Below are 24777 nucleotides of genomic sequence, written 5' to 3'. Positions count from 1 at the left end.
AAAAAAACGCTTCACAGTCTTTCAGAGTGTTTCAAGGTTTTCTGCAATGAAGACACAAACCTAGGGACATATTAACACGTTGACGCATAAAAGCTTATTCGAGTTGTTTGACATCAGTCATTAAAAAAGTTTGTCCTGACTGACACATTTTTTCATTTTAATTAAAAAGTTTTTTTTTTACGACTGAAATACTGTATCATTTTCATTGAAGTCCTTCCCCCCCCCCCCCCCCCATTATGTAGTACTTTAAATGTTTCTACAAACAGGTATGTCATTGGATTACTTTATTAAATGTCGATTTTTTCTGCTTCTATATTTTCAGATTGCGAACGTTAATAGGTATGTAAATAAATTAAGTTTTACTTACTTTTAATGGTAATAGATTTTCATTGAAAAACTTTGTGAGCGGTAATGAGCAGTAAATGATTTTTTGAGTCAATAGGATTTTTAAAATTTTTTTGGTTATTTACTTTATATAAAAGTGAGATGCGAATGGAAAACAAGTAAAAAGGCATTAAGTTCAGGCGGCCCGAACTTTGGATACTCACCACCTCGGGTATATATGAAAAACCCCTTTCGTCACAATCCGATGAAAATTGGATAACTGATTTAAGTCATTGTTGAATTTTTTACATCAAATTTTAACAAAATCGTGTAAAAATCGGTTAAAAATAAAGCTTTTATGGGCTTTAGACCCCTTATCTGGAGATCGGTCTATATGGCAGCAATCGTACTAAATATAGTACGATTTGATCCGTATTTAGATCAGATATCAGGAGGCTTAAGATAACCCTCTGTTTTAAATTTCAGCAAAATGGGGTTATAAATAAAGCTTTTAGGGGCCGTAAACCCTTTATCTGGAGATCGGTCTATATGGGAGCTATACCTAAATATAGTGCGATCTGCACCATATTTGGATCCTATGTTAGGAGGCGTATAAGTACTTAACGTTAAAAATTTCAGGGAAATTGGTTAAAAAATGAAGCTTTTATTGGCTTTAGACCCTTATTCGGGAGATCGGTTCATATGGCAGCTATACCTAAATATACTCCGATTTGATCCAAATTTGAGTCAGATTTCAGGAGGCTTAAAATAGCCTTCTGTTTCAAATTTCTGCGAAATCGGTTTAAAAATAAAGCTTTTATGGGCTTTAGACCCTTTATCTGGAAATCGGTCTATATGGCAGCTATACCCAAATTTAGTCCGAGTTGATCCATATTTAGGTCAGCTATCAGAAGGCTTCAGATAACCCTCTATTTTAAATTTCAGCGAAATCGGGAAACAAAGAAAGCTTTTATGGGCTTTAGACCCTTAATCGGGAGATCGGTCTATATGGCAGCTATATCTAAATATAGTCCGATCTGAACCACATTTCCGTCCTATATTAGGAGGCGTAAAACTACTCAATGTTCAAAATTTCAGCGAAATCGGTTAAAAAATTAAGCTTTTATGGGCTTTAGACCCTTAATCGGGAGATCGTTCTATACGGCAGCTATATCTACATATAGTCCGACCTGCACCATATTTAGGTCCTATATTAGGAAGCGTTAATATACTCAATGTTCAAAATTTCAGCTAAATCGGTTAAAAAATAAAGCTTTTATGGGCTTTAGACCCTTTATCTGGAGATCGGGTTATATGGCAGCTAAATATAAATATAGTCCGATATGAACCATATTTAGGCAAGATGTCGGAAGGCCTAAAACTACTCACTATTTGAAATTTCAGAGAAATCGGTTTTAAAATAAAGCTTTTATGGGCTTTAGACCCTTTATCTGGAGATCGGTCTATATGGCAGCTATACCCAAATTTAGTCCGAGTTGATCCACATTTAGGTCAGATATCAGGACGCTTAGGATAACCCTCTGTTGTAAATTTCAGCGAAATCGGGTTATAAATAAAGATTTTATGGGCTTTAGACCCTTTATCGGCAGATCGGGCTATATGACAGCTATACCTAAATATAATCCGAGTTGCTCCATATTTAGGTCAGATATCAGAAGGCTTAGAATAACCCTCTTTTTTAAATTTCAGCGAAATCTGTTAAAATATTAAGCTTTTATGGGCTTTAGACCCTTAATCGGGAGATCGGTCTATATGGCAGCTTTATTTTACTTTAATTGGCTATGACAGAATATTTGTTCCACTAGCCGAACGTAGAATGGCGTTCAAAGCGTCTCGATCTTCTGCGCTCATTCTAAAATCTCTGGTGTCTCCCACAACTTGATCTTTCCATCGGGCTTTTGGTCTTCCCGGTTTGCGTGTACCACCGTGTTTGCCTTCAAAAGACTTCTTTGCAGGAGCTTCTTCATCCATTCTGGCAACATGACCTGGCCAATGCAGCCGTTGTAACTATGCTATCTTCGTCATACAGCTCATACAGTTTGTGGTTCATACGTCGCCTATATTGTCCGTTAACGCAAACTGGCTCATAAATTTTACGAAGAATCTTTCTCTCAAATACTCCAAGCACTGCCTCATCTGCTTTCACAAGTACCCATGCTTCAGAACCATATAACAGCACGGGTAGTATCAGTGTCTTGTAAAGTGTAGTCTACGTCTGTCGAGAGGTGGCCTTGTTTCTAAACTGCTTACTTAGTCCAAAGTAGCATCTGTTTGCTAGTATTATTCTTCGCTTTATCTCAAAACTGGTGTCATTCGTTTCGGTTACGGCAGCGCCGAAGTAGATAAAGTTATTGCCTATCTCAAAGTTGTGGTTCCCAACATTCTCCATTTTCTTCATCTGCTCGGTTGTGCAAGGCTTTTTGGGAGTTGAAACCATCCATTTCGCCTTATCTCCATTTACTGCCAGACCCATTTTCACTGACTCTCTTTCGATTCTTTCAAAGGCTGCAGTTACTACTACCGGTGACCGACCTATGATATCGATATCGTCGGCATAGGCGAGTAGCATGTGCTTTCTTGTGATTTGAGTGCCATATCTATTCACATCTGCATCTCGTATAATCTTCTCCAGCAGGATACTAAAGAGATCACACGATAGGCTGTATCCTTGTCTGAAACCTCGTTTGGTATTAAATGGTTCGGAGAGATTCTTTCCTATTCTTACAGAGTCTTATTAATTTTACAGGGATACCAAACTCAGACATGGCTTGAAATACCTTTGAATATAAAGGTGTATCGAAGGCGGCTTTGTAGTCAATAAAGAGATGGTAGGTGTTGATTTGTACTTCTCGGGTCTTTTCCAGGATTTGGTGCAGTGTGAATATCTCGTCCAGAGTGGATCTACCAGGTCTAAAGCCGCATTGATAGGGCCCAATTATCTCATTGACTTTAGGTTTTAATCTTTCACACAGTACGCTCGAGAGTATCTTGTATGCGATGGGGAGGAGACTTATTCCTCTGTAGTTGGCACATTCCGTTTTGTCTCCTTTCTTGTGTACAGGACATAGTATGCTGAGGTTTCAATCATCGGGTATGCTTTCTTCTAGCCAGATTGCGCAGATAAGCTGATGCATACGCCTTATCAGCGTGTCGCCTCCGGTCTTAAATAGTTCATCGGGTAACCCGTCGGTTCCTGCTGCCTTGTTGTTCTTTAGTCGGGTTACTGCTACTTGGACCTCATTCTGACTAGAAGGTAAACATTCTATACCATCATCAGGGATTGGTTCTGCGGTATCCTCTTCGCCGCCAACATCGGACACTAGCAGTTGGGTAAAATGTTTTTTCCATATCCTCAGCTTGTTGTCTGTATCAGTTACCAAATTTCCTTCTTTGTCTCTACAGGAGGATGTACCTGCACCAAAGCCATCGGTTTGGTGTTTAATTCTTTGGTAGAATTTCCGGACTTCATTCTGACTATATGGCAGCTATATCTAAATATAGTCCGATTTGAACCATATTTGGGTCCTATATTGCGAGGCGTAAAACTGCTCAATGTTCCAAATTTTAGAGAAATCGGTTATCGGTTAATATTCTCCGATATGAACCATATTTGAGTCTTGTTTGAAATTTCTGCGAAATCGGATGAAAAATAAAGCTTTTATTCTCATTAGATCCTTTATCGGAAAATCGGCCTATATAGCAGCTATATCCAAAAATTGTTCCGATTTAGCCCGTTCAAGAACTTTACCAGCGTGCATCAAAAATCAAAATTTCAGCACAAGATCTCAATTTTTGAAGGCTCTAGGGTGATTACAACGGACGGACGGACAGACGGATAGACGCATAGACGGACAGACACACGGACATCATTAAATCGTCTTAGAATTTTACGACGATCCGAAATATATATACTTTGTAGGGTCGGAAATTGATATTTCGATGTGTTGCTAACGGAGTGACTGAATGAATATACCCGCGATCCTACGGTGGTGGGTATAAAAAACTGGAGTATCTTAAAATTTGCTAAAAGTCAAATTTAGGGCGTTTGTTTATCACACCTGGAATGATACCAGCCGATGATTTCAAAACCACTTGGGGGTTTTAACTTTGTATAGGCCCCCTGTCTGTCTGCCCATTGGGTTTTATACACAACAGTTTGGCCTGGTCAAATTTACATCTGCTCTTATTCGTTTTCCCTAAAATTTTGTCCCACAATATAAGAATGCCTATTTATTTCTTAAATTTCTTATCCATGTAGTTTTCTCTTTAATCCAAAACGCATTAATCAAAACCTACCACATTCTATACACCCCGCCCCGCCCCCCCCCCCCCCCCCCCCATAACTCTGACACAAGTCCTTAACGAAATTTTGTTTATTATATTTTGTGAAAGTACCTTTGACATTGAACATCATAAACTTTTGGAAAATCCTTGTTGCTGTTGTTGTTTCTTTTTCTCGCCTTCGTGGCGTTCACATGGTCTCCATGGAAAATTGTGTTTTTCGTGAATTAATAGACAATGTATTTGCTCTTGTTTTCTTTTCGTAGCTCTAGAGATAACAAAATAATAACAAAATTATGTTAAGAGCAGAAAGAGAGACAGAAAAAAAATGAAAATATATTTCATATATATATTTTTTCTCGTATGGGGAAAATTGTTGGCACATTTGTGCTTATAAGTTGTACAAAATATTGAGCTGACATTAATGCCAAATTGGAAGAAAATACCGAAAGTAAGTGAAATATGAAGAAAAAAACAAAAAAAAAAATAAAATGCCTACATTTCTAAATAAGTTGTTTGTGCCTGAGTTTATGTGGCAAAAATATGGCGCACTTGATTGCTATAGAAATCAAATATTGGGAAAATAATAGAATTTTGGCTCTAACGAAAAGTGTGGGGATTAAATGGAATAGCCAAGGGCAGTAATGCTGTAAATGTAAACATCTTTAAGCACATACTAACTATGCTAAAAATTTTGAAAGAAATTCCACTAAAAACTTAAAAAATGCCGTTACTTAAAAATTGAATCTAAAAATGTTTATTTAAACAAGTAAAAGCGTCCTAAGTTCGGCCGGGCCGAAACTTATATACCCTCCACCGTGGATCGCATTTGTCGAGTTCTTTGAGCGGTATCTCCTTTAAGGCAAACAAGGAACAAAGGATAAGAATTGTTATGCTATTGAAGATTTATCAAGTTATAGTTCGATTCGGACCATAAGTACATTGAATGGTGAAGAACATAGTAGAAGTCATTGGCTAATATTTCAGTCCATTCGGATAAGAATTTCTCCTTGTAGGGGCTCAATCGGGGACTGTATCATATGGGAGCTGTACCAGGCTATAGATCGATTAAGACCATGTTGAACACGTACATTGAAGGTCATGGGAAAAGCCGTTGTACGAAGTTTCAGCCAAATCGGATGAGAATTACGCCCTCTAGTGGCTCAAGGAGTCGAGATCCCAGATCGGTTTATATGGCAGCTATATCAGATTATGGACTGATTTGCGCCATACTTAGCGCAGTTACTGGAAGTCATAGCACCTCATGCTAAATTTGGATGAGAATTACGCGCTCTATTGGCTCAAGAAGTCAAGATCCAAGATCGGTTTATATGACAGCTATACCAGATTATGAACCGATTTAAATCATAGATAGCACAGTTGTTGGAAGTGATACCAAAACACTACGTGCACAATTTCAGATAAATCGGACGAAAATTGCGCCCTCTAGAGGCTCAAGAAGTCAAGACCCAAGATCGGTTTATATGGTAGCTTTTTCACGTTATGAACCGATTTAAACCATACTTTGCACAGTTGCTGGAAGTGATAGCAATCGGTTTATATGTGAGCTATATTATGTTCTTGACTGATTTAAAACTTACCAGGCACTATTATTGGGAGTCATAGCAGAACACCATGTTCAAAATGTTGGCCAAATCGGACAAAAAAAAGCGGCTTCCAGGACCTCAGAAAGTCAAATCGGGAGATCGGTTTATATGGGATCTATATCAGGTTATGGATCGATTTGGACCGTACTTGGCTCTGTTGTTGGGAGTCATAATAAAATACTATGTGCAAAATTTCAGCCAAATCGGGTGAAAATTGCGGCTTCCAGGGGCTCAGGAAGTCAAATCAGGAGATCGGTTTATATGGGTTTATGGGGCTCAGAAAGTCAAATCGGGAGATCGGTTTATATGGGTTCTGTATCAGGTTATAGACCGATTTGGGCCGTACTTGGCTCCGTTGTTGGAAGTTATAATAAAATACTATATGCGCAAATTTTAGCCAAATCGGAGGAAAATTGTGGCTTCCGGGGGCTCAAGAAGTCAAATCGGGAGATCGGTTTATATGGGAGCCATATCCAAATTTGAACTGATATGACTCATTTGCAATCCCCAACGACATACATCAATATAAAGTATCTGCGAAAAATTTCAAGCGGCTAGCCTTACGCGTTCGATTGCTATCGTGATTTCGACGGACGGACATGGATTGTTAGAATCAGAATTTCGAGACGATCAAGAATATATATACTTTATGGGGTCCTAGACCAATATTTCGAGGTGTTACAAACTGAGTGACTAGATTAGTATAGTCCTATGGTGGTTGGTATAGAAACTTAAATAAAGACAAAGTGCCGCATGTAAACATCTTAACGCCAGATCCAAAGTTTCAGCCGTTTTACTGATTGAAGATTTTAGATTTGATAATTCGGTTGATCGGTTGATATGGTAGCCATATCAACTTAAATGCTGTACAAGCCGAATTGATTGATTAAATTAATAATACCCTACACCACCATTGTGGTACAGGGTATTCTAATTTTGGGCATTAGAAGGAGAAGGAAGAGAGAAGGAGAAAAGCTAGACCCACTGATAAGTATGGCGATCGGCTTAGGATCAGTACGTGATTTGATTAAGCTATGCCAGTTTGTCTGTCTGCCTGTCCATGTATTCTTGTGATCAGGGTGCAGGTCACTTTAATTTTACTATTGTAATGAATTGGTGCACTTGTCAATTCTCTGGCCCAAGGACAAACGCCATTGATTTTAAAGAAAATCGGTTCGGATTTAGATGTAGCCCCCATATATATTTTTCGTCCGTTATGATTTTTTTAAGGCTATAGAAGCCATAACTTTTGTCCGATCTTTTCAAAATTTAGCATGACATTTACATATGTTTATCCGATATAGAAATTTAACTGTTCTGGTAAATGCAAATTTTGCCCATGAACATTCTACTAAGGAACAGGGGCAAACATCTCACATATCAATGAGTGCTGTCCGATTCAAGCTTCAGCTCAATGATAAGGGGCCTCCTTTTTATAGCCGAGTCCGAACGGCGTGCCGCCGTGCGACACCTCTTTGAAGAGAAGTTTTACATGGCATAGTACCTCACAAATGTTGCCAGCATTAGGAGGAGAAAACCACCGCTGAAAAATTTTTTCGAATGGTCTCGCCAGGATTCGAACCGAGGCGTTCAGCGTCATAGGCGGACATGCTAAACTCTGCGTTATGGTGGCCTCCAAATGTTATGGTATGACTTCCAATATTTGTGCCAAGTATAGTTTATATCAGTCCATAACCTCATATAGCCGCCGTATCTCCCGAATGGACTTCTTGAGCCGCTAGAGGGCGCATTTCTTATCCTATTTGGCTGAAATTTAGCATAAGGTGTTTTATTTTGACTTCCACCAACTGTGTTAAGTATGGTCTGAGTCAGTCAATAACCTGATATAGCCGCCATATAAACCGATCTCCCGAATAGACTTCTTGAGCCTCTAGAGGGCGCAATTTTTATCCGATTTGGCCGAATTTTTGAATGAAGTGTTTTATTTTGACTTCCACCAAATAGTCATATAAATCGATCTTCCGATTAGACTTCTTGGGCTTCTAGAAGGCGAATTTCTTATCCATTATGGATGAAATTTTGCATTTTTCGTTTTGGTATGGCTTCCAACAACTGTTCTAAGTATAGTCTAAATCGGTATATAACCTGATATTGCTGCCATTTTAACGGATCTCCCAGTTTGACTTTTTGAACCTCTGGAGGACTCAATTATTACTCGATTTGAATGAAATTTTGAAGGTGGTATTTTTCTATGACGTTGTTTTTCTGTTCGAAAAAGTCATTTAAAGAACTTGATAAATGCGATCCATGGTGGAGGGTATAAAAGATTCGGCCCGGCCGAACTTAGCACGCTTTTATTTATTTTGTTTTGTATATATGTCGAAGACATTACGCAAATACCTCTATGAAATTCATACAACACTAACCAAAGTCGACACTTTTTCCTACTGGCTGTCTCATTTTCCAATGCATGAAAATGGAGTTTTTTCCGCATACCTACAATCATTTCCAGGTTTGGTGCATCATTTGAAAGTTGTGTTGGTGGCTTTGAACGTAAAGACGACGGAAACCGTTCATCGTTTCCGTAACGTCGTGGGTTCAAACCACGGCCAGGCTCAGCCAATTTTTTTTATTTTAATTGTCAAGCACCCGATGAGAAAAATTCCATAGCTATTCGGAGTCGAAGATGTTTTCGAGGTTATGAGTAGGGTCAAAATGTCAAAAGGACATGAGCCTGACAGATGCCCTAAACCTATGCATCTCCACCCTAGCAATATCTGAGATATGGAAAATATGTCACGAGTTTCCTGTTCATAAGGCAGGCAAACATGTGGACCAAGTAGAGTCACATAGACCGATCTCTCTCTTATACCTGGTCGCCAAGGCACTTGAGGCGCTATTTTTATTCCACTTGAGTTCATTTATACTACTCGCCGATCATCAACATGGGTTCCGAAAGATGCCCGGCATAATAACTACACTAGCCGCTATCACTATCCATATAAGCCATGACCTGCACGGGAAAAGGACCTTTGAATCAGAGAACTGCAAGCGGTGAGTTTTTATACCTACACATGGTATTAGGACTTAGTGCATTTGCTTGTAGCAGAAGCACTTTCTGATTAGATTTGGCCATGTCCATCCGTCTTTCTCTCCGTCAGTATGTCTTTCCGTCTGTGTATCTGCCTGTCCGTCTGTATGTCTTACAGGTAAGATATAATTGGCCTGCTGGCAGCAGAAATAAGTACAACACTCTTTATACCCTGCACCACTACTGTGGTACATGGTATTAGGACTTAGTGCATTTACTTGTAGCAGAATCATTTTCCGATTAGTTTTAGACATGTCCGTCCGTCTTTTTTTCCGTCTGTCTGTGTGTCTGTCCGTCTGTATGCCTGTCTTACAGGTAAAATGTAATGGGCCTGTTGGCAGCAAAAATAAGTACAACACTGCATAATTTTTATAGGCATTTCCATAATTACGACAGATATCCCCTGGTGTTTTATGCAATAAATTTGTTTCTTTTTAATTTTTTCAACAACAATTGTTACCTTGTAGTATGTCTTATCCGTGACACGCTCTTTGGGTCTAACACCGTGTAACTGGTTATCTTCTTAAGCAGCTTTGACATTTAGCCTCAGCTCCTTAGCCAAGGCAAATATGTGTCACGTTTTCGAAAGGATTCTGGCAAATAGCAACGTGTATTTAAACATTTTGAAATTATTATGGAAAAACATAATTCATCGGAAGTTCATGTCTGAAAGCTTAAAAAAAAAACTTTTTAACACATGCCAAAAATAAAAGAATTCAGTAACACAGTCTCTGTATCGCACACACACACATGCGAACTCACACGTACCCATTACCGGAAAACGCCCATACACGCACGTTTTGTGTGCCATAAAACGAACACATAGTTTACGCATGCCAATGGTAATTGCTTGGCAAAAGGATCGCCTAAGTGGAGACTGGGTAGAAGACCCATGGCTGAGAAAAAGAATGAGTACCAAGTAACAAAGAAAACATAAAGTATGTTACCAAAAGTTTTTCCAATTTTTTTTTTTTTTTTCGTATATACAAACTAACACAACATGTGAAAACTCTCCGAATATTTCCTCTGGCCCGACTTCCTAAATATTTGCATCACCAACTTGGAAAAGTCTGCCTGGGGGGTATGATGTGGTATGTGTTACCATAGCCAAACAAGAAAGCCAATGTTAAAATTTATTTCACTGTTCAAATTTGTTCGTGAACGAGTATATCTGAAAACTTGAAACAGCGCACTACTAATTGTATTACCCAAATGAATTTTGTATACAACGCTTAACTAAGCTAAGAAAGTCACATATGCTGGAACAAGGAGTTTAAGTTTTCAGTCAGCAGAGTTAAAATTACATTAGTCTATGTTCATAAATTTCATTGAAAGTTAAGAAAGGGAAAAGAGGAATTAAACGCCGTGCAGGTGTAGATGACAAAGATATTTTGATATGAACCGGTACAATGATAAGGGTATATATAATGTGTCAATCTAAAAACTTTGAAATAAAAATGAAATAATGTAAAGTAAAATAAAATGAAATAAAATAAATTAAAATAAAATAAAATAAAATAAAATAAAATAAAATAAAATAAAATAAAATAAAATAAAATAAAATAAAATAAAATAAAATAAAATAAAATAAAATAAAATTAAATAAAATAAAATAAAACAAAATAAAATAAAATAAATAAAGTAAAATAATAATAAAATAAAATAAAATAATATAAAACAAAATAATATAAAACAAAATAAAATAAAACAAAATAAAATAAAATAAAATACTATAAAACAAATTAAAATAAAATAAAATTATAATAAAATAAAATAATAATAAAATAAAATAATAATAAAATAAAATAAAATAAAAAAAAATAAAATAAAATAAAAAAATAAAATAAAATAATATGAAATAAAATAAAATAAAATAAAATAAAATAAAATAAAATAAAATAAAATAAAATAAAATAAAATAAAATAAAATAAAATAAAATAAAATAAAATAAAATAAATTAAAATAAAAAAATAAATTAAAAATAAAAAAGTAAAATAAAATAAAATAAAATAAAATAAATTAAAATAAAATATAATAAAAAAAATTAAATAAAATAAAACAAAATAAAATAAAAGAAAATAAATAAAATAAAATAATAATAAAATAAAATAAAAAAAAAATAAATTAAAAATAAAAAAAGTAAAATAAATAAAATAAAATAAAATAAAATAAAATAAAATAATAAAAAAAATAAAATAAAATAAAATAAAATAAAATATAATAAAATAAAAAAAAAATTAAAAAAAAAAATTAAATTAAATAATATAAGATCAAATTGTTGAGCCAATTTTGTGCACTACTAAAAGTGTGCCAACAAATCTTTAAACCTGCATGTGCTTTTTTAAGGCAACTGATTCACTATTTTGTATACCCATCACCCTAGAATGGGGGGTATACTATTGGGTTGCCCAAAAAGTAATTGCGGATTTTTCATATAGTAGGCGTTGACAATTTTTTCACAGCTTGTGACTCTGTAGTTGCATTCTTTCTTCTGTCAGTTATCAGCTGTTACTTTTAGCTTGCTTTAGAAAAAAATCATAAAAAAAAGTATATTTGATTAAAGTTCATTCTAAGTTTTATTAAAAATGCATTTACTTTCTTTTAAAAAATCCGCAATTACTTTTTGGGCAACCCAATAGTTACATCATTTCGCCTGTAAAACATCAAAAAACTAATCTGAGACACAACAAATTGTATATTGTATATTCTTGATCGTCTTGACATTCAAAGTAGATTTAGCCCTTTCCGTCGTCTGTCGAAAGTACGCTCACTTTCGAAGGAATAAAGCTAGGCGCTTCGAATTTTGCTCGAATACTTCCTATTAGTGTGAATGGGTTGATATTGTAAATGGGCTATATCGGTCCATGTTTTGACAAAGCTACCATATAAACAGATCCTACATCGTGACTTCTTATGCTTCTGGAGGGCGAAATTTTCAACCGAATTGGCTGAAATTTTTCAGCAGGTTATTTTTTTCTTCCAACAACTGTGCCAAGTATGGTCCAAATCGGTTCATAACCTGATATAGCCTACATATAAACAGATATCTGCAGCTAGAGGGTGCTATTGTTATCCAATTTGGCTGAAATTGTGCACCAAGTGTTTTGGTTTGACTATCAACAACTGCACCTAGTATGGACTCAATCGGGTTTTTACCTTATATAGCTCCCATATAAATCCATCTTGGATCTTGACTTCTTGGGCCGTAAGAGGGCGAAATTATTAACCAATTTAGTTTCACAACCTTATACAGCTCTTATATAAACAGATTTCTGATCTTGACTTCTTGAACCGCTAAAGGGCGAATTTATTATCCAATTTGGCTAAAATATTGCATGAAGTGTTTTGGTTTGACCATCATTATACCCTGCACCACCACTGTGGTACAGGGTATTATAGATTTGTGCATTTGTTTGTAACGCTTAAAAGAAGAAGAAGAGCTAGACCCGTTAATAAGTATACCGATCGACTCAGAATCACTTTCTGATTCGATTTAGCCATGTCCATGTCTGTCCGACTGTCCGTCTGTGAGTCCATATTTTCTTGTAATCAAACTGCAGGTCGTATTTGTTTATTCCGATTGTCACGAAATTTTGCACATGTCACTTTTTTGGCCCAAGGACAAACGCTATTGATTTTGAAAAAAATCGGTTCAGATTTAGATATAGCTCCCATATATATCTTTCATCCGATATGGCTTTTTAAGGCTGTAGAAGCCACAATTTTCGTTCGATCTTCACAAAATTCGGCGTTGAGTATTTTATTTGAGGTCTACATATGGGTGAAAAATTTCATAAAAATCGGTTCAGATTTAGATATAGCTCCCATATATATGTATCACCCGATTCGCACTTAAATGGCCGTAGTAGCTACAATTTTCAACCGATCCGGACAAAATTTGGCACGAACTGTTTTGTTACTGATCGTGATGTATCTGGAAAATTTCATAGAAATCGGTTCAGATTTAGATATAGCTCCCATATATATCTTTCATCCGATTTGAACTACTAAAGCTGTAGAATCCACAATTTTGGTCCGATCTTTACCAAATTTGGTGTGGAGTCGTTTTTTTATACCCACCACCGAAGGATGGGGGTATATTCATTTTGTCATTCCGTTTGCAACACATCGAAATATCCATTTCCGACCCTATAAAGTATATATATTCTTGATCAGCGTAAAAATCTAAGACGATCTAGGCATGTCCGTCCGTCTGTCCGTCTGTCCGTCTGTCCGTCTGTCTGTTGAAATCACGCTATAGTCTTTAAAAATTGAGATAGTGATCTGAAATTTTGCACAGATTCTTTTTTTGTCCATAAGCAGGTTAAGTTCGAAGATGGGCTATATCGGACTATATCTTCATATAGCCCCCATATAGACCGATCCGCCGATTTATGGTGTTAGGCCCATAAAAGCCACATTTATTACCCGATTTTGCTGAAATTTGGGACAGTGAGTTTTGTTAGGCCCTTCGACATCCTTCGTCAATTTGGCTCAGATCGGTCCAGATTTGGATATAGCTGCCATATAGACCGACCCTCCGATTTAGGGTCTAAGGGCCATAAAAGCCACAACTTTTATCCGATTCCACTGAAATTCGGGACAGTGAGTTGTGTTAGGCCCTTCGACATCCTTTGTCAATTTGGCTCAGATCGGTTCAGATTTGGATATAGCTGCCATATAGACCGATCCTCCGATTTATGGTGTTAGGCCCATAAAAGCCACATTTACTACCCGATTTTGCTGAAATTTGGGACAGTGAGTAGCGTTAGGCCCCTCGACATCTTTCTTCAATTTGGCCCAGATCGGTTCAGATTTGGATATAGCTGCTATATAGACCGATTTCTTGATTTAAGGTTTTGGGCCCATAAAATGCTCATTTATTGTCCTATGTCGCCGAAATTTGGGACAGTGAGTTAAGTTAAGCCCCTTGACATACATCTCATAATCATCATCATAATATCGCACAGATCGGTCCAAATGTAGATATAGCTGCCATATAGACCGATATCTAGGTTTTAGGTTTTGGGGCCATAAAGACGCATTTATTGTCCGATGTCGCTGAAATTTGAGACAGTGAGTTTAGTTAGGCTCTTCGACGTCCTTCTTCAATTTTGCCCAGATCGATCCAGATTTGAATATAGCTGCCATGTAGACCGATCTCTCAATTTAAAGTCTTTGCCCCATAAAAAACGCATTTATAATCCAATTTCACTGAAATTTTACATAGTAACTTATGTTACGCTTTTCAACATCCGTGTCGTATATGGTTCAGATCGGTTAATTTTTAGATATAGCTACTGTACTTATTACTATTTGGTCCAAATCGGAACATGTTTTGATATAACTGATATGGGTCATAAAGTATGAAACTTTCACCGAATTTTGATAAAAGGTGGTTTACATATATACCCGAGGTGGTGGGTATCCAAAGTTCGGCCCGGCCGAACTTAACGCCTTTTTACTTGTTGAAGTCTCATTTGTATATTCAAAATTTCATAAAAATCGGATCAGATTTAAATATAGCTGTCATATATATCTTTCATCCGATTTGGCTTTTTAAGGCTGTAGAAGCCACAATTTTGGTCCGATCTTTGCAAAATGTTGCTTTATTTGACGTCTTCGTATGTGCGCCGATTTATTGTCTTAAGCCTATAACAGGTGCATTTATTACCCGATTTTGCAGAAACTCAATTCAGTGAGTTTTATTAAGCCCATCGATATCCGAACCAATAATGGTCCAGATCGGATTATATTTGGATACAGCTGCCATATAGACCGATCTGCCGATTTAGGGTCTTAAGGCTGTAACTGGCGAATTTATTACCGGATCTCGCTGAAATGTAGAGCAGTGAGTTTTATTAAGCCCGTCGATATTCCAACCAAAAATGGTCCAGATTGGAACATATTTGGACATAGCTGTCATATAGATCGATCATTCGAATTAAGGGTTAATCACATGAACGTGCACTTATTAACCGATTTCGCTGAAATTTCGAACTGTTACCTGTATAAAGCTTCTCGGCATCTGAACCAAATATAATTAGGATCGGACTTTATTTGAATATTAATATGGTTATAGTAGTGCTGTAACGAATTTTGATAACAAATATATCCACGGTAGAGGGTATATAAGATTCGGCCCGGCCGAACTTAATGCGTTTTTACTTGTTTATAGGAAATTTGTGTTTCATGGGAAATTTGTATTTGTAAATCTGTTCAAATGTCTGCAAGATTTTTCATTTACACCACATCACTTAATAATCCAACCCCTATTTTTGTTTAAAAGAATCTTTTTTTTGTGTCACTTTCAAACACAGAACGTGACCTCTTATCATCTGTGCCCATATCAAACTTAAAATTTGACCTCTTTCTTGCCTGCAGCATATTTAAGGTTGGTTACTTCTATGATATTCTTTGAAACACTTTCCAATACAGATATTACATATCCAAAAACAAAAAGAGTCACATGTTCAATTTATCTTCATTATTCTCCTAAGAATGGAAAGTTTCTAACACGCCCATAGCATTATGGACAAGAGAGAAAAAAAAAAACGCAACTATTAAAGATGCGACAATAACCTGCCATATTCTTTGAACTGTGACATTGACATTTTGGAAAGTTTGGAAACCCATATCCACCCACATTGTCATTCATACACATGTGTTCGTTGTAGACAAACATGGTGAGTGAGACAGACAGACAGACAGAGAGAGAGAGAGAGTGAAGGTATGTGGTACTTGAAGACTCAGTCAGACTTTCAGCATTAGCTGTGTGCCTGAGTGTGTGTGTGTGTGTGAACAACAACAAATCCAATAACATTAAAAAGTTTAAGCCACTGTAAGATGTTTGTCAATTTGACTAAGCCTCTTATTAAACTCACACTGTGATGATTAATCGCTTTCACATAAGCAACACTCTAAGACACACATGCCTACACTCCCCTCTGTTACTCACTTCTAACGGAGTATGCAATGGCGTTGCCACCTGGCAGCTCAGGGCTACACCCCGAAAAATGAGCCAAAATCTCCAAATAAATTAAATTTCCTAAACCAGGGAAATATGAACTACACTTTGATTTCTTGAATGCACACTGTTGTATTGGGCTGTGTGGCTTCATCTTGTTTTGTCCAGAGAATATAGCAAAAGCCTTCGAGGATATGTGGCACATAAGCTACTCTAATTTAAATATCTCATATTTTAGGCCGAGTACGAATACTGCCAATGAAAAATGTTATCGTCAGATTTTTAAACTAAGGTGTGCTGGGTTATAGTGGAACATGTGTTTTAGACTTTGTTCCATCTTAGAGTCCCCAATGTTTGATTACACATAATATCCTTATAAGACCCATAGTGCTCAATTATTACTTGCCCAATTACATGCTCATTTATTACAGTCGATGTTTTTTTTTTCAGTGTAGCACTTACTTTGCAAGAAATCCTCGACATACACTAAGCTAACATATTATGATGTGTGTAGCTTAGGTATGTGTAGACAAATTCTAGTTTACAAATTACACCTTCATACACTAACACACTCATACGAAAAAAAAAAATAAGAATCTTTTGCTCTCTCTCTCCAAGGAGGTATACATTTTAAGAGGGCTTTGTGTGTGATTTTGCAAAAATTACAAAAACGAAGCAGAAGAAAAGATATCAGCGAAAAAGTAAAGAAAGAGAAAGTTCATATGTTAACAAGAAAACATACAAAACATAAGGACAAGAGCAAACCCAACCAAACACATGCACATGAATAACTTCAACTTTTACTCGGGGGAAATCTGGCTAAGTGTTGATGTGCCACGGTGGTTGTCGGCTGTTGGCTTAAGCGCTGTCGTTCGGTACTATGAGGGAAACGGAAATGTTTGTAAAACTTTAACATAAAATATGTTCATATTTTGAGGTTTAATATTTAAGCTGACACACAACAAAATCACATGTACAAACGCTGGCACAGAAGTCATAAAAACTCTATGGACAAGGTATGACATGGTTTTTACTTACTTAGAGATTTTAAGAGAAAAATCACATGGCTAAAAGTATGGAATGGTCATGAAAAGTGAAACATGTTTGAAACTCATAACGAAAAATATTTTTTTTGAGGTTTAGTTAGTTGTAGTAATGGCAGATTACAGTCATTTTGTTGAATTTTAAGTATAACTTTTAAATGGCATCGGGGTATTCTAAAAATTTCCAAGGCAGCGACTTTTAAGTTAGTTGGGTGGAAAATAAATGATAAAAAAATATGTTGCATGACCATTGCGTAATAAAAGAGGAAAATAAAAATGGTAAAAACGGCATAAAGTTGGGCTAAACTAATTTCTGAGTATAAACTTCTAGCTGGTATGGAATGCTTCGCAACAACCTAAAGTAACTCCCAATAGTCCTACATGATCGATGGTAGGGTCTTATGGTAGGGTGGGAGGCCTCCAAAATACTTGGTCCTGATTCTAAATATCAGCTATTTGCGAAACTTCAAGTGACTTAACATGTCCCAAACTGAGTTCATGTGCAATTGTCCCCAGATTTCGCATCCAACATTTTTTTCTGAATTGTAATAACCGTAACGTACGAAAAATCTGTTTAAACCACCTCATAATGTCGCACTTGGTGTGTATGATAGCTTGTGAGGCAGGACCGCTCACAGGTACTTCCCAGTCACCATATTTTATTCGAACTTAACTCCCAAAGACTTTTCACTTGAGTTCCATTCCTGATCGGTCTTCATGTCCGTTTGGGGATTGTCTCCCGACACATGAAGCTATGTTTTACACTCTCCGCCATAGAATGGGGGTATACCAAATTCATTATTATACCCACCAACATAGGATGGGGGTATACAAATCTTGTCGGTCCCGTTTGTAATACCTCGAAATATTCGACAAAGACCCCATAAAGTCGATCTAGCCATGTTCGTCTGTCCATCCGTCTGTCGAAATCACCATAGAGGTCGAACGCATTAAGCTAGCCGCTCGAAATTTTGAACAAATACTAAACATTGATGTAGGTCATTGGGGATTGCAAATGGACCATATCGGTTCAGATTTAGATATAGCTCCCGATCGCCCGATTTAAATTCGTGAGACCCTGGAATCCGCAATTTTTGTAAGATTTGACTGCAATTTTACACGTAGTGTTCCGTTATAACTTTCAACTACTGTGCCAAGTACGGTCTAAATCGGGATGTAACCTGATATAGCTCCCATATAAACCGATCTCACGATTTGACTTCTTAAGCCCTTGGAAGCCGCAATTTTTGTCTGATTTGGCTGGAATTTTGCACGTAAAGTTCCAACAACTGTGCTGAGTACGGTTCAAATCGGTCAAAAACCTAATACAGCTCCCATATAAACCGATCTCCCGATAACACTTCTTGAGCGCCTGGACGCGGCAATTTTTGTCCGATTCGGCTAAATTTTGTTGGTAGTGTTTTGTTATAACTTCTAACAACTGTGAAAAGTACGGTCAAAATCCCATGTAAACCGGTCTCTCGATCATTGTTGTTCGTTTCCTAGAAGCTTAAATTTTTGCCGGTTTTACAGAAGTTTTGTATGTAGAATAAAAGTATGACCTACAACATATTTTGTTTTGTATAATTTTTTAGCAAAGATACAAAGGTCCTTTTCATTCCGAAAGCAGGGAAACCGTACCACACAAAGGCGAACGATTTTAGGTAAGGTTCCGTCTCATGCCACTATGGATATACACCTGAGACAGTGATCGGACCACTAAATACTAAAACTAACATCAAACAAGTAAAAGCGTGCTAAGTTCGGCCAGGCCGAATCTTTTATACCCCCCAGCATGGATCGCAATTGCCCATATCTCTTTATAGGGTAGTAAATGACAATGGATAAGAATTGCTATGCTATACCCAGTTATAAACCAATTGGGACCGGCACAGAATAGCTGTGAGCACCACACAGGCTAGAACATTGAGCTCCAATTTGTGTGGTGTTAATGTTATCATCAGAAGCTTAGCTGCGAGCTATCGGGCGCGTCCACAGGTTGCGGACAGTGGAATGCTCCATACGCAGTAGCTGCACGTAGTAGCGGCATTCTCAGTGAGTGGCCGGGCAGCACCAGCTCTTGCACAAATACTGAGTGCCTGTGATGCCCGATATGACAAGGTGAGTTATTAGCGCCTTTAAATAATCAATGGCCACCTCGTTCCCGCGGCGATCGGTCCTCTGGAGCGGAACGAGCTTGCTCACCTACAGGAGCTTGATGAGGGTTGAGGTGGCAACATGAAAATGTGGCTACAAAAAAAGAACAACATAAACCAATTGGGGCCATAATTGGTTTGGCTGTTGGAGACCAAAGTTAAAGTCATTGTGAAAAATTTCAACAAAATGGGATAAGAATTGGGTCCTCGACCATACTTTACATAGTTGTTGAAAGTTGAAACAAAACAATTCATGATAAATTTAAGCCAAATCGGATAACAATTGCGCCCTCTGGGTGGCTCAAGAAGTCATGATCAGAAATCGGTTTATATGGCAGCTAATCAGGTTATGTACCGATTTGAACCGTACTAAGTACAGTAGTTGGAAGTCAAAATTAAACATATCGTGCTAAATTTCAGCCAAATCGGATAAAAAATGCGCACTGTAGCGGCTCAAGAAGTCAAGTTCCAAGATCGGTTTGTATGGCAGCTACATCAGGTTATGAACAGTTTTGTTGTTGGAAATTAAAACAAAACACTTCACAATTTCAGCCAAATCGGATAGCAATTGCGCCCTCTGGCGATTCATGAAGTCATGATCAGATTTATATGGCAGCTACATCAGGTTATGTACCGATTTCGACCAGTCTTAACAAAATTATTGGAAGTTAAAAAATAGTCGTTGTTGGAAGTCGTAATAAAACACTTCATGCAAAATTTCAGCCAAATCGGATAACAATTGAGCCCTCTAGCGGCCTATGAAGTCATGTTCCGAAATCTGCTTATATGGCAGCTACATCAGGTTATCAATCGATTTCGACCAAACTTAGTTGTTGGAAGTTGCAACAAAATATTTCATGTAAAATTTCAGCCGATTCTGATAACAATTGCGCCATCTAGCGCCTCAAGATGTCAAGATCAGAAATCAGTTTATATGGTAGCTATATCAGGTTATGGACCAATATGCACCAAACTTAGCACAATTGTTGAAAGTCATAATAAAACACTTCGTACAAAATTTCTGCCAAATCGGATAACAATTTGGCCCTCTAGCGGCTCAAGAAGTCAAGTTCCAAAATCGGTTTATATGGCAGCTACACTAGGTTATGAACCGATTTCGACCATACTGGGTATAGCTATTGATAGTTAAAACAAAATACTTCATGCAAAATTTCAGCCAAATCAGATAAAAAATTGCGCCCTCTAGCGGCCCAAATGTCAACAATTGGCAGTTGTATCAGGTTATGGACCGATTTGGACCATACTTAGCACAGTTGTTGGGAGTCATAATAAAACGCCTCATGCACAATTTAAGCCAAATCGGATAAAAAGTGCCCCCCCAGTGGCTCTAGAAGTCAATATCCTATATCGGTTTGTATGGCAGCTATATCAAAACATGAACCGATATGGCCTATTTATAAATTCCAACCGACCTACACTAATATGAAGTATTTGAGCAAAATTTCAAGCGCCTAGCTTTTCTCCTTCGAAAGTTAGAGTGCTTTCGATGGATGGACATGACTAGATCGACTTAAATGTCATGACGATCTGGAATACATAAACCTTATGGGGTCTTATACGAATATTTCGAGGTGCTACAAACGGAATGACTAGATTAGTATACCCCCATCAGGCTGATCGGTCTATATAGCAGCTATATCCGATTTGGCCCGTTCAAGAACTTAACCTGCGTACAGCAAAAATAGGTATCTGTGCTAAATTTCGGCTCAATATTTTAATTTCTCGCCCAGTCCTATGATACCCGATAGGATACCGAAAGATATATACGACACAGATGTTCCAATGGGATTTTCCTACCGACCGTTTCGCTGTTCCACAGTTCATTGGTCAAGCTCTTAACTCGGACTGTGTAGACCGAAAGCATTCGGGTTAACCAAATTTATTGACGGCAGTCCTCTGGCCTTCACTGCCAAATCGTCTGCTCCTTAATTCTCCTTTACTCCTTTATGGCATGGTACCTAAACAATACGGATCGTGCCATCCTTAGAGAAGGCGTTTATCTCCTTCTTACACTCCAAGATTTTTATACCCACCACCATAGGATGGAGGTATACTTATCTAGTCATTCTGTTTGTAACACCTCGAAATAATAATCGAGGACCCCAGAAAGTATATATATTCTTGATCGCCTCGACATTCTGAGTCGAACTAGCTATATTCGTCTGTCCGTCCGTCTGTCGAAATCACGATAGCAGTCGAACGCGCATATCTAGCTGCTTGAAATCTTGCACAGATACTTAATATTGATGTAGGTCGTTGGGAATTGCAAATGGCTTATATCGGTTTTGATTTGGATTTAGCTCCCGTATAAACCGATATCCCTATTTAACTTCCTGAGCCCTTGAAAGCCTCAATTTCCATCCGATTTGGCTAAAATTTTGCACATTGTGTTCTGCTGTGACTTCCAACAACGGAGCCAAGTATGGTCTACAACGGTCTATAACCTGATATAGCTCCCTTATAAACCGATCTCCCGATTTGACTTCCTGAGCCCTTGGAAGCCTCAATTTTCATCCGATTTGGCTTTAATTTCGCACATTGTGTTCTGCTATGACTTCCAACAACTATGCTAAGTACAGTCGAAATCGGTCTATAGCCTGATATAGCTCCCATTTAAACCCATTTCCCGATTTGACTTCTTGAGCCCTTGGAAGCTTCACTTTTCATCCGATTTGGCAGAAAATTTTTACATATTGTTTTACAAAGTACAGCTAAATCGGTCAAGAACCTGATACAGCTCCCATATAAACCGACCTCCCGATTTGACTTCCTGAGCCCTTACAAGCTGCGATTTTTATACGATTTGGCTAAAATTTTTCATATGGTGTTTTGTTATGTCGCTCAACAACTGTGCCAAGTTCTGTCCAAATCGGTCTATAACCAAACATAGCTCCCATGTTTTAGCAGAATCCATGGTGGTGCGTTCCCAAGATTCGGCCAGACCGAAGTTAGCACGCTTTTACTTGTTTTACCATTCTGCCTGCTATAGCTCCAATGGCCAGTTAACTGTCCATAAAGATGTTCACCCTTGACATCCTCGCGTTAACACCACACCACTTCACTCATTCCGTAATAGCCAGGATCTCCTTCTGCAGGACTGTATTATGGTCAGGTAATCTTAAACAGATCTCAGTCCCTGGGCTCTCAATGTAGACCCCAAGGCCCACTCTGTCCTCTAGCTTTGATCCATCTGTGTAGCATGAACTTGCAGATGGCAATATCATAGCTCCGTCAATCCAAGACTGTATTGCTCGCAGCAAGCAGTGCCTTGCAATCAACCTGAAGTGTCGTCTCAGACAACCAACGTGAAACCTCTTCCATTCCCTCCAGGCTTCTTATCATCGATGGTGTAATCTGCTCCTATTTTCTATCTATTTTCCCATCGCCTTAAGGAGCTCCCTAGCGTTTAATTTGTAGGTCAATGGGTCGAATATCTAGAATAGTCTTCAGTGTCCTAGGGGGCGTGGTCTTCATAGCTCCGCCTATATCTGGACAACATGTTCTCTCAACCTGTTGTATTATTCTTACGTTGCACTTTTTCTCTATCGGAGTCCACGAAACTTCTGAGGTGTAAGTAAGTATTGGTATAAATACTCTCCTGTGGAGCTGGTGGACTATGCTTGGATTATGGCTTCATTCCGAGCCTACTGTCCATCTACATATTGTCCAAAATCTGTGAGCTTTCTTTGTACGCTTCTAAATGGGGCACTACAATTCAATTTCCTATCCAAGATTAGTCCTAAGTATTGGAATTTGACAGATATTGAAATCATTCTGTTTAGGAAACTTGGTGCATCGAATTGGCCCACCTTGGTTTTTCTCTTGAACATGCAGATTTCAGTCTTCTCTGGGTTAACATTGAGACCACTAGGGCTGTACAAGTCGTACGCCATCTGCAAAACCCTTTCTGCCTTTCTGCAAAGCTGAATCGGATCCTTAAGTCCTAACACGTTTGCAAAATTTTAACAAAATGTGATGGGATAAATCTTTTATCCGATATGGCCCTTCAAGGTTGTAGGAGCCACAATTTTGGTCGTCTCAACACGTGAGCGCAATTTCATCAATATCGGCCCTGATTTACATATAGCTCTTATATATATTTAAGCCGATAAACGCTTTTAAGACTGAATCAGACACAATTTAGGTCCTATCGTAAGAAAGTCTTGCATGGTTCTATTCGATATTTCAGTAGGTTTAACTCAACTAAGACATGGGTTATATATAGTAAAAGTAGCATGTAGACTCGAGGTGTAGGGAGTTGCATATTCGACTTTGCCCGACTTTTGGCCTTTCTTTATTGGTTATAACTATTTCCCCTTTCAAAAAAATTCACATTGCACAACTTAACCACAATGTTAAATAATAACCAAAGCTGTTAACGGTTTTTATTCAACTATTTTGCAACGTTTCTATTGACCATGATTTAATAACACTCGTTTATAATTATTTAATTTTTTTCTTCTACCATTCGATGTGGTTAAAACAAAACGCCACAACAGAAACCAACATCCATGAATGTCAAACATCTCCCTCAAACCCAGCAAATGTGGTGAAAAACCTTTTAATACATTTTGCCCACTAATACCATAAAGCGTCACCGCCATCATCATCGTTTCCGCAGCAAAGCTGTTTGCCGAAAACACACAAATAACGGCCATTTTTAAATATAAGGAAACAATTTATTTACTAGTTTACGCGGTTGGGGTTTGTTGAGCTTGTTAGTTTACTGGGTATTGTTGAAAAAAAAAATTTTTTTTTGAGGCAATCATGAGTACTGAGGCACCTAGAGCATGAAATGCCTTCAACGGATTGAAGATATGCCAATTAATTGTGATTCCTGATCTTCGAGAAGGCTCAAATACCTTGCATGGATTAAAATCCTCTTCCTGCCTCTGGGAAAGCTCAAATACCAAACACATATTAGAACAATTGTTGTCATCTACAGCTTCAATTTAACTTCTTGGAAAGAGATTTGCCTTTGAATTCAAAATTGTTGAGATCCTTAACTAAAGGGTAGATAATATTCGGTAAGACTGAGTGTACAGCCGATTTTTCTCGTTTTGTAACCTCAATATGTGTTGAAGTAAAAACTGAACAAGGTAGTAGAGCCGTTTAAATTAAACAAGCTCACTAGAGGTTGCTTCTAGAGGTTGCAATTCTTATCCGATTCGGCTGAAATTTAGCACATATCGTTGAGGAATAATTTCCAACAACTGTGCTAATTATGGTCTAAATCGGTACATAATCTGATATAGCTGCCCTATAAATCGATCTCCCAATTTTCCACTCTCAGCTACTGGAGGG

The 24777-nt window shown here is 37.6% G+C and overlaps 1 protein-coding gene across 4 annotated transcripts in view; it reads left to right on the top strand.

Moving 5' to 3' along the window:
* The window catches only part of LOC106091405 (hemicentin-2), an 844000-nt gene that overhangs the window by 470959 nt on the left and 348264 nt on the right, over positions 1–24777 (top strand). For all 4 annotated transcript variants that reach the window (XM_059361549.1, XM_059361550.1, XM_059361548.1 and 1 more), the window contains one exon: positions 323–339. The gene's annotated coding sequence lies outside the window, so the exon portion shown is untranslated. The remainder of the gene's footprint in view (positions 1–322; positions 340–24777) is intronic.

Source organism: Stomoxys calcitrans, chromosome 2 (assembly GCF_963082655.1).
Source record: "Stomoxys calcitrans chromosome 2, idStoCalc2.1, whole genome shotgun sequence".
Taxonomy (NCBI): domain Eukaryota; kingdom Metazoa; phylum Arthropoda; class Insecta; order Diptera; family Muscidae; genus Stomoxys; species Stomoxys calcitrans.
This window is presented reverse-complemented; position numbering and strand designations above follow the sequence as displayed.